The sequence below is a fragment of the Rhinolophus sinicus genome, chromosome 2 (genome assembly GCF_057876585.1).
Source record: "Rhinolophus sinicus isolate RSI-liver-muscle chromosome 2, RSI-T2T, whole genome shotgun sequence".
In the NCBI taxonomy this organism is placed as follows: Eukaryota; Metazoa; Chordata; class Mammalia; order Chiroptera; family Rhinolophidae; genus Rhinolophus; species Rhinolophus sinicus.
This window is the reverse complement of record NC_142502.1, coordinates 118,193,873-118,205,607: the sequence shown is the minus strand read 5'-3', so window position 1 is coordinate 118,205,607 and position 11,735 is coordinate 118,193,873.

Genomic DNA, 11,735 nt, shown 5'->3' with positions numbered 1-11,735 from the left:
TTCTGCTTTTTGTTTGTTTGTTTTTCATCTGTTTCTTCTCCCCCCCACTCCATTTTATGGGGTTTATTTTGAGTTTTGTTTCTATTTTATCCCCATTCCTCCCCCCACCACACCTATCCACTCATACACAATTTTAAAAATGTACACCCTCAAATGTACAATTTAAAAAATGTACATCCTGATTATCATTAATTTTTGTGTGATCAAATTATCCTAGTTATTTAAAAACCAAAGTTAATCAGTTTCTCCAACATCCTGTTGAAGAATAGATGGTTTTGGAATGTTGTAACTCTAGTCAAGTCCTTGCTTTCTTACATTTATTGTTAGCCAGTATGTTAGTTCTATCTTGTTCATTTTTTTTTTAATTATTTTATTGGGGTATAATTTACATACAGTTTAAGAGCATAGTTTGACTTTTGACAAATGTGCACAGCCATCACCCCTATCAAGATACAGAGAATCCCTATAACCCTACATCCTTGGGCCACTTCCCAGTTAATCCCCACTCCATCCCTGGCCGCAGGTGCCGTGTTTTCCCAAAAATAAGACTGGGTTTATATTAATTTTTGTTCCAAAAGACACAATAGGGCTTATGTTCAGGGGATGTCATCCTGAAAAATCATACTAGGGCTTATTTTCTGGTTGGGCTTATTTTTAGTTTAAGTCTTATTTTGGGGGAAACATGGTAGCTACTGATCTGCTTTCGATAACTCCAGACTAGATTTCCCTCTTAGAGTTTATATAAATGGGGTCGATCATATGGTACGTACACATTTTTTGTGTGACTTCTTTTATACACCATAATGTTTTTGAGATTCATACATGTTGCTGCTTATAACAACAGTTCTTCGTTTTTAGTACTAAGCAGAATTATCATTTTTTAGTGTTCTTGTTGTATCCTGTTTATTTCCTCACAGATTAGTTATCGTTATTGTTTTACAGTGTCAATACCTGATCTTAACTACAGCACAGAGGTTAGCAGCTGGCTCTGCAGGCACACCGACCGCTTTGAATCCCTTTGCACTTACTAATTGTAGAACCTCAGACAAGTTAAACTTGTTTAATAATAGAATCTAAGTCACAGTGTGTAGTGAGCATTAAAAGAACAAAAACATGTAAAGCGCTTAGACAATTGCTTAGTCCATAGTAATTGTGCAATAAGCACTTACCATTGTCTTCGGTGTCTACAGACCTTTTTGTAAATCAGGTGTCTGGGGTTGTATAATGTTCTCCTGAGTTACATTCTTCACAAATTCTTCTAGAGAAGATCTTTTGGTGATGTCTGTTTTTGTTATTTATTTCACCATTCTTGAAAGGAAGACTTAACTGTGAATAAAATTCTAGGTCGACAACTATTTTCTCTCAGTAAAATTGAAGATACATTTCCTCCAACATCTGTCTTTCTTTATGCTGACAAGAAGAATAAACCTTTCCTAAATGATCTCTCTCTCTCTCTCTCTCTCTCTCTCTCTCTCTCTCTCTCTCTCTCTCTCTCTCTCTCTCCATCTCTTCATGTTCTGAAGCTAGGTGCAGTTTCTTTTTATGTGGAGTCAGACTTTCTGGACCTGAGGATTAGGGTGTTGTTTTTTTACCTGCTTTTATCTTTTTCAAATATGTCCTCTCTTTTATTTATTTATTTTATTTCTTTTATCTAGAATTTCAATTAGATATATACTAACCGTATGCATTTTATTTTCCATTTCTCATTTATATGTTCTCTCTCTGGCTCTCTAAGCTGCATTATGTGGAAATTCTTTATGTATAACTTTCAGTTTACCATTTTACTTCTCTTTTCACCTATATCTAATTTTGTATGTACTCATCCATTGAAGCTTTCTTTCTAATGCATATGCTTCACTTTTAGAAGTTGTATTTGACTCTTTTCCAAGTTGGCTTGATTATTTTTGATAATAAATTGCTCATGTATCATATTTTCTCTTTTACAGCTACACTTAATCATACTTCTTTTACTTAGTATCACAGTTCCAATGGCTGAATCCCCTTTTAGGCAAAAATGAAGCTCTAACTCTCCTGCTGTTGTTTCTTTTCTCTCTCATGGTGGTGTGTGTGTGTGTGTGTGTGTGTGTGTGTGTGTGTGTGTGTGTGTGTGATCTTGGATTAAGAGTTCATCCCTAATATTCTGGCCTCTGTCTCAGGAGCTTCATTTTGAGTTGAGCATGGACATCCACTGCGGTTTTGCACCCTTTCAACCCAGAAACATGCTTTGATCAGAAGGAATGTAAATTCAAACTTTAAGACCACATGAAGAAGCCTGTGGTTGTAAATGAATTCGTAGGTAGATTTTTCTCTCCAGAGCCAAACCCAGATGGATTAATCCCATTGGAATCTCCTCTCATTGGCAAGAATGTTTCTTTCTAGCCCACTTTTCCACTGAAGCTGTAGATTGCCAAAGTTTCTGGCTCTTTGCATGGATTTGCATTCTAAATCCCCATTTTGCTGTAGCTCAAGATCTGTCTTCACTGCCCTATATGGTCCTTAATGCCCACTCATCTGGATCAGTAAAATCCTCACACATCTGAGGGTAGCAGAAGTTTCTGTGTCATCTTGTGGTTTTTTGTAACAGAAAACATTCTCAATTCCCAAACTGGCTTTTTCCTGATTGTCTCCCATCTAATAAATTGAATAATTCCTCCAGCATACTGAGTATTAAAAAATCCAACTCATTCATGTCTAAATGATAATAGCTGGTAACTAGTCAACCTTTCCAGATGATTTTTGGACTTAGACTAGAAGTTTATTAATGTGAAGCTGAAAGAGTCTCTAATGATAACATTTCTATAGCTGCATTTGAGGAGAAAGAGATTTCTGGAACACACATATTTTATTAGCTAACTGTTGTACAGTAATGTATTATTGAAGCCATCCCATTTCTTTTTCAGACCTGCTATGGTGGAGATCATGATATCTCTCTTTCAAATGTTAGTTTCTTCATTCATTTATTCAATCAGTAAATATTTATCAAGTACCTGCGATGGGCCAGGCACTTTGCTGAAGTAGCAGGAAAGTAATGATGAGAAAAATAGAACTGGTCCTTCTCTCATAAAGACTATGTCCTTGTGGGGGAAGCAAATAGCCCAAAAATCATGCAAATACAAAAAAGTAAGAGTACGTCTTAAAGAATGCTTTGAAATGGACACACCCTGTGCCAGGAGAGCCTGTGATGACAGATCTGAGCTAGTCGAGGGACAGGACAGGTTCCTTAGGAAGCAATGCTTCTGGCAAGATGGGAAGGATGACTTAGACTTGGCGAGTGCATAAGGAGGTTAGGGTGGCTGGTGTGAAGAGAAAATAAAGGGAAATGGGAAACAAGGCTGCAGTAGAGGCAGGGTCAGACTGAGGGGAAGGTGTTTCTCTATGTTCAGTTTCTCTTAATCAGGAGACAAGCACAGAATTCTGTATAGAAAAAAGGAATAAAGACAAGAAATTAGCATGGTTAACATTTCCAGAACTTTCTTTCCAGTGAAAAATTTTAGGTGTCTTAGTCCTTACCTAGTCATGGCTAAACCATGATAGCCCATGTTCCTTTCTTTTAAAATATTAAAAAGCTATTGTGCAACTAAGGTCTTAAAGGAATTAGATAAGTCAGTCAAAATCATTTCGTATTTGCCCACATCCAAATTATGCAAATGTAGCCAATTTAAGCTTTGCAGAGAAGAACTACTTGGAACAAATGTTATTTCTCAAATAATATGCAATCAAAGGGTCTAGCTCTCTCTTTCAGTGTCAGCCTCTTTCTAAGCGGTAACTAAAACAGTTAATCAACTAGTCTGCTGAAAGAAACCTAACAAGAATAAAAGAGCACCGATTCCATAATAATCATGCATTTATTCATTCATTTAATTAGTGAAAACTTACTAAATATCAACTGTGTCAGACTCTATCCTCTATCCCCCCCCAAAAAAAAATCAATTAACTTCCAATTGTTTTATTTTTATTAACAAACTTACCAAGATCTGCCAGAGCTGTCATCCATTTAATAACATCTTGTACAAAATTCCATTCATCCCCTTTTCAGTGAAACAGTTAACTGATGGACACCAAGAAGACAGAAGCAAAGGAGTTTAAAGAGATGCCTAAAGACTGCATATTTTGAATTGGAATATTCTGAGATAGAGTTGGGCCATTTCAGGCCAGCACAGAGCTAATTATTGGCTAATTAAGACTACCCACGTATTACATCATTCTAAGTACTGTCCTTGTCACCCTTTTGGAAATGCCTCAGAAACAGCCTGCATGCCTGTCAAGAAAATTTTGTACAGGGGCAGGATGGTGGGGAGCAGAAAATAAAGCAACCTTTTATATAACATCAACACATGGGCCCTATTCCTAGTCCACAAATTTTTAATAAGTTGATACTAGGTGGACCATAGCCTCACCTTATTTTTGTACAAGAAATGGGTTGAAATTAATAAATGGGCTGATAGCTTAGCTTACAAGTCAAAAGGAAGAGCTCCCAGGAGCAAACACTGTCTTAAAAACACAGAAAGAAACAGTTATGTATCTACATTGCTACTCTATTTTCTTATTTTCTGTGCCTAACCAAACTAGAAAAAATGTGTGGCATTAGAGGTGTGGCCCTACCACAGCAGAATATTTGGATTTACCCATTTATTGTCCTAGCTGTAAATAGCCTAATTTTCAACATCTTTAATTCTGAATATTGCTTGGAGACAGGATGAATTTAGCTTTCATGAGGATACAAGTAAGTCACTTCTGTCCATGAAAATCTTACAGAATCTTATAGTTCAACCTGTCTAGGTTTTTATCCCTTAGCAATAAAGATAAATCATAAAGACATCCTTTCTGACTGTTCTGAGGAAATATAGACCAGTCTGTTCTCTGGGAACATTATGGAGAGTCCCTCCTGAAGGCGGAAGAGGGTTTGGGTCACACTCCAAGTCCTCTCCAGCATTAACCATCCCTGGTAAGTCAAGTAAGAAACCTCTCTCCTCTATGCTTCTTTGTGTGAAAGGTAATAAGCTGTGATACCTGTGGTGATTCTAGAAATGAAATTGCTGCCCACTGAGTGTTGCTTTCTGTCTCTTGCTTTTGTGGCCCTTTGCAGTAACATATATAACTGCAAAGAGGTAAATGCTTACCAGGATTTCCCCTAATCATACAGCACATGCACTTGGTAAGGTTACTTTTCTCCTACAGTGATGAAATAGAATATTAAATACATATCTTAAAATAAAATAAAAATGTAATTAAACCCCTTCTTATCTGGCTGTTTATTGAAACTTTTCATCTTGGGTTCATTAGTGACCTTTTTATTTAAATTGATTTCAGATAAAATTAGAGATGTGCCAACCCATGGAAGGTAATGTCTCTTTCTATAAAAAATGAGAGACAGAAAGCTAATGTCAAACAGAAAACCCTTTTGACATTACAGATAATACCACTTATCAATTTATATCTCTAACAGCTAAAAGAACCGCAGATATAATCACTTATGGATGCTATTGACCAGTGGATAGAAATGTTATTAAAAGAAAGACAAAGGAAAAGATTAGGAAAGTTGAGGACACGTTTTACTTGATAGCCTGTATTTGACTATGAGTATCGATATAACATTTGTGGCAGGAGCTGTACAGTGTCCTCGGCGATGTAGGGCACTGTTGAAGTTTCATGTAAGGTGGCTGTGACTGTGGATTAAGGATCTGGGGTGAGTGTGTGCATTTGTGGATGAGACAGGACTGATATAGGATTAGTTCTAGAACTTTACAAATATGGAGTAAGCTTTGGGTTATTTTTGCACTTTTAAAAGCCCATCACAAAGCATGTCAAAGGGCTCTTTTACAGCTGAGATAGGAACAAGTTTACAAAGTAGCAACATGGGCTGGCAAAAAGCGAGAGACATCCTGAGGGTGAGAGTGCTGGACCAATCAATGCCAGAGGTATTTATTTGGAGTCGTTTTCGAGGGTCCACTTACTGAGCATGTTAAAATCACTAGAAGAGCAGATTTGGGGGGAATTGTGGGTGGGTTAAAAAGTCAAAAGCTCAGTTTTGAGAAATAAATTTAGAGATGTCTATTAGCTACACAAGAGGGCATTGTTGGAGATATGAGTTCAGGACAGCATTCTATATGAGTTGGGGAGTTGCTGGTATATAAAATGCATTATAGACATGAAACTGAATGAAATCATCTTCGTAGAGACAATCGTTAAAGAAGAGGGGAGGCCTGCAGGCATTAACACTTAGAAGGGATAGATATTAGGAGGAACTCAAGAAGGAAATTAAGAAGCATCAATTAAGGGAGGAAAAGAACCATGAGAGAGTAGAACCAAGAGAAAAGTGTATTTTAAGAAGAAATGAGTGATCAGCTGTAACATATACAGCTTAAGACAAGTGAAATAAGCCCTGAAAACTGGCTTTGGAAAAGTGGAGGTGGTTGGTATTCTTTATGAGAATTATTTTATCGGCCTGTTGGGAAAAATGCCTGACAGAATTGAACTCAAGAGACAATGAAAGACAACAAGATGGAGATATGCATATTTTGAGTGGTAACATAAAGAGGTATTCAGGTGGAGATACCAAGTAGGCACACAAAAAAACTATTTTTGTAGAAAATTGGGCAAACTGGCAATTGGTACTTTAGAGGTTACATTTGGTTTGAAGACACAAATACCATCCATGAGGAAAGTACTCTAGAGTTATTCAGTGTTATTGCATCTGAGAAACAAATCAGGGACTACAGATAGTAGGACTAAGTAGAGAGTCCCAGAAATCAAGATGTGATATTCAAATGAGGATAGAAATTAGGCTGAACTGATCCCAAATATGATGGGAAAAAAGAAAAATTCAGCATGATGACAGGAGGCAAATTGAATTTCTCCTGGGAGACATTTTAATGGGCCTGAGTTTTATATATCAGGGCTAAGTTTTTATTTCCCGTTCATTTTGTGGTAGGAAAACATGACCCAAAAAGATGGTTTTTGGTGTTATAGTCACTTTAAGAGGATAAGCCTATGCTTGGCTATAGAAAGCAGATGTTTATCCTGTGAGGTTGAAGGATGAGGGAAACGTCCTGCAAAACAAAATTTCCAGGGGTGCTTGTCATAAATGGGAATTTCATCTCATCTATTTTATTGGACTTTGAAACACTTCCTGGTAGGGTTAATACCTGAACCTCTTGCTAGGTAAAGTCTTAGTGAGGGTTAGTTTTGATTCGGTAGGACATTTTTCTAGCTCATATTAATTCCCTGGGAAGAGTTTAATTTAGAAAAGAGGAAAGGACGAAACGTGATCGTCCATGTTTCAGCTTTTCAGCCTGCTGGCAGGTACCTCCATAACTGCACCCTGCCTCAAGGTTTGGATGATGCGTAGGGAAAGCCCAATGAAGCTGGGAAGCTGAGTGAAAGTACCACTGACGTGGGAGTCCACTGAAAAACTGCATGAGAAAGAAATGACATTTGTTGTAATTGGTCTATCTGTTCAGATTTTCTGTTTCTTTTTTATTCAGTCTTGGAAGATTGTACGTTTCTAGGAATTTCTCCATTTCTTCCCTATTGTTCCACAATTATACTTGGCATATAATTGTTCATAGTATTTTTAATAAGCCTTTGTATTTCTGTGGTGTCAGTGTCACTTCTCTTTCATTTCTGATTTTATTTATTTATTTGGGCCCTCTCTCTTTTATTCTTGATGAGTCTGGTTAAAGGTTTATCAATTTTGTGTGTCTTTTCAAAGAACCAGCTCGTGGTTTCATTGATTTTTTTTGTATGCTTTTTAAGACTATTTTATTTATTTTCAATCTGATCTTTACTATTTACTTCCTTCTACTCACTTTGGGCTTTGTTTGTTGTTCTTTTTCTATTTTCTTTGGGTGTAAGGTTAGATTGTTTATTTGAGATTTCTCTTGCTTCCTGAGGTAGGACTGTATTGCTGTGAATTTCCCTCTTAGGACTGCTTTCGGTATGCCCCATAGATTTTGGGTAATTGTGTTTTTATTTCCATTTGTCTCAAGGTTGCTTTTGATTTCTTCCTTGATTTCATTGTTAATCCATTCATTGCTTAGTAACGTATTATTTAGTCCCCATGTATTTTGTGTGTTTTTCAGTTTTCCTTTTTTTAATTTATTTTTTTAATTTATTGGGGTGACAATTATTAGTAAAATTACATAGATTTCAGGTGTACAATTCTGTATTACATCATCTATAAATCCCATTGTGTGTTCACCACCCAGAGTCAGTTCTCTTTCCATCACCATATATTTGATTCCCCTTACCATCATCTCCCACCCCCCACCCCCCTTACGCTCTGGTAACCACTAAACTATTGTCTGTGTCTATGAGTTTTTGTTTCTCACTTGTTTGTTTGTTCTTTTCTTGTTTTCGGTTTATATACCACATATCAGTGAAATCATATGGTTCTCTGCTTTTTCTGTTTGACTTATTTCGCTTAGCATTATAATCTCAAGATTCACCCATGTTGTCACAAATGTTCCTATATCATCTTTTCTTACCACCAAATAGTATTCCATTGTGTATATATACCACAACTTCTTTATCCATTCATCTATCGAAGGACATTTTAGTTGTTTCAATGTCTTGGCCACCGTAAACAAAGCTGCAATGAACATTGGAGCACACGTGTCTTTATGTTTTCAGATTTTTTGCGTAGATACCCAGGAGAGGGATTGCTGGGTCATATGGCAATTCTATTCGTAATTTTTTGAGGAACCTCCACACTGCGTTCCATAACAGCTGCACCAGTCTGCATTCCCACAACCAGTGTATGAGGGTTCCTTTTTCTCCACAGCCTCTCCAACACTTGTTACAATTTGTCTTGTTGATGATAGCCATTCTGACTGGGGTGAGATGATATCTCATTGTGGTTTCTATTTGCATTTTTTTGATGATTAGTGATGTTGAGCATTTTTTCATATGTCTATTTGCCATTTGTATGTCTTCTTTGCAGAAATGTCTCTTCAGATCCTCTGCCCATTTTTCAATTGGGTTGTTTGTTTTTTTGTTGTTGAGTTGCATGAGCTCTTTGTATATTTTGGATATTAGCCCCTTATTGGAGGCACTGTTTGCAAATATCTTCTCCCATTCAGTTGGTTGCCTCTTTGTCGATGGTTTGTTTTGATGTGCAAAAGCTTTTAAGTTATATATAGTCTCATGTGTTTATTTTAGCTTTTACTTCCATTGCCTTTGGAGTCAAATTCATAAAACGCTCTTTGAATCCAAGGTCCATAAGTTTAGTACCTATGTTTTCTTCTATGCAGTTTATTGTGTCAGGTCTTATGCTTAAGTCTTTGATCCATTTTGAATTAATTTGGTACATGGTGACAGATAGCAGTCCAGTTTCATTCTTTTGCACGTGGCTAGCCAATTTTCCCAGCACCATGTATGGAAGAGGCTGTCTTTCCTCCATTGTATGTTTTTAGCTTCTTTGTCAAAAATTATCTGTCCATATTTATGTGGTTTTATTTCTGGGTTCTCAATTCTATTCCACTGGTCTATGTGTCTGTTTTTCTGCCAATACCATGCTGTTTTGATTATTGTAGCCCTGTAGAACAAGCTAAAGTCAGGGAGTGTGATACCCCCAGTATTGCTCTATTTTCTTAAGATTGCTTTGGCTATGTGGGGTCTTTTGTGGTTCCAAACAAATCTGATGATTTTTTGTTCTATTTCTTTAAAAAATGCCATTGGGATTTTGATGGGGATTGCATTAAATCTGTATATTGCTTTGGGTAATATGGCCATTTTAACTATGTTCATTCTTCCAATCCATGAGCAAAGAATGTCTTTCCATTTCTTTGTGTCTTCTTCAATTTCTTTCAAAAATGTCTTATAGTTTTCAGCATATAGGTCTTTCACATCCTTGGTTAAGTTTATTCCTAGGTATTTTATTCTTTTTACTGCAATTGCAAAAGGAATTGTTCTTTTGTATTTCTTTTTCTGATATTTCATTGTTAGTATATAGGAATGCAATGGACTTTTGTACGTTGATTTTGTAGCCAGCAACTTTACTGTATTCGTTGGTTGTTTCTAATACCTTTTTGGTGGAGTCTTTAGGGTTTTCTATATATAGCATCATGTCATCTGTAAAGAGTGATAATTTAACTTCTTCATTCCTAATTTGGATGCCTTTTATTTCTTTCTCTTGCCTGATTGCTCTGGCAAGGACTTCCAACACTATGTTGAAAAGCAGAGGTGATAGGGGACAGCCCTGTTGTGTACCTGAATGTAGAGCAAAGGGCCTCAGTTTTTCACAATTAACTATGAGATTAGCTGAGGGCTTTTCATATATGGCCTTTATTATGTTAAGGTATTTTCCTTCTATACCTATTTTATTAAGTGTTTTAAATAAATGAATGTTGTATCTTGTCAAATGCTTGTTCTGCATCAATTGATATAATCATATGATTTTTGTCCTTTTTTTTCTTTTTATGTGATGTATCACATTGATGGATTTGTGGATGTTGAACCATCCTTGTGCCCCAGAGATGAACCCCACTTGGTCGAGATGAATAATCTTTTTAATGCATTATTGTATTCTATTTGCTAGAATTTTGTTTAGGATTTTTGCATCTGTATTCATCAGAGATATTGGTCTGTAGTTTTCTTTTTTTGTGTTGTCCTTACCATGTTTTGGTATCAGGGTAATGTTGGCCTCATAAAATGAGTTAGGGAGTACTGTCTCTTCTTCAATTTTTTGGAAGAGTTTGAGCAGGATTGGTATTAGATCCTCTTTGAAGGTTTGGTAGAATTCACTAGTGAAGCCATCTGGTCTCGGACTTTTGCTTTTGGGAAGGTTTTGCATGACTGATTCAATTTTGTTACTGGTGGTCAGTCTGTTTAGATTTTCCAGTTCTTCATGGTTCAGCCTTGGAAGGCTATATGTTTCTAAGAACTTGTCCATTTCTTCTAGGTTATTGAATTTGGTGGCATATAGTCCTTCACAGTATTCTTGGATGATCCTTTGTATTTCTGTGGTGTCCATGATAGCTTCCTCTTTTTCATTTCTGATTTTGTTAATTACTGGCTTCTCTCTTTTTATCTTCGTGAATCTAGCCAAGGGTTTGTCAATTTTCTTAATCTATTCAAAGAACCAGCTCTTTGTCACATTAATATTTTCTATTGTCTTTTTATTCTCTATTTCATTTAGTTCTGCTCTGATTTTTGTTATTTACTTTCTTCTGTTGACCTTGGGTTTCACTTGTTCTTCTTTTTCTAGTTCTTTAAGGTGTAACATGAGGTTATTTATTTGGGATTTTTCTTGTTTCTCGAGATAGGCCTGTAATGATATAAATTTCCCTCTTAAAACTGCTTTCGCTGCATCCCAAAAATTTTGGTAGGATGTATTTCCATTGTCATTTGTTTCTATGTGTCTTTTGATCTCTCCTCTAATTTCTTCTTTTACCCAGTCGTTCTTTAAAAGTGTGTTGTTTAATCTCCATGCATTTGTGTTTATTCCTGCACTCTTTTTGCAGTTGATATCCAATTTCAAAGCCTGTGATCAGAGAATATGCTTGGCATGATTTCAATCTTCTTAAATTTCCTGAGGCTGATTTTATGTCTCAATATATGGTCTATCCTTGAAATGTTCCATGTACACTGGAAAAGTATGTATTGTCTGATGTTTTAGGATGAAGTTCTCTATATATGTCAATTATGTCCATTTCATCTAATGTGCCATTTAGGGCTGCCATTTCTTTCTTTATTTTCTATTTGGATGATCTATCCAAAGCTGTCAATGATGTATT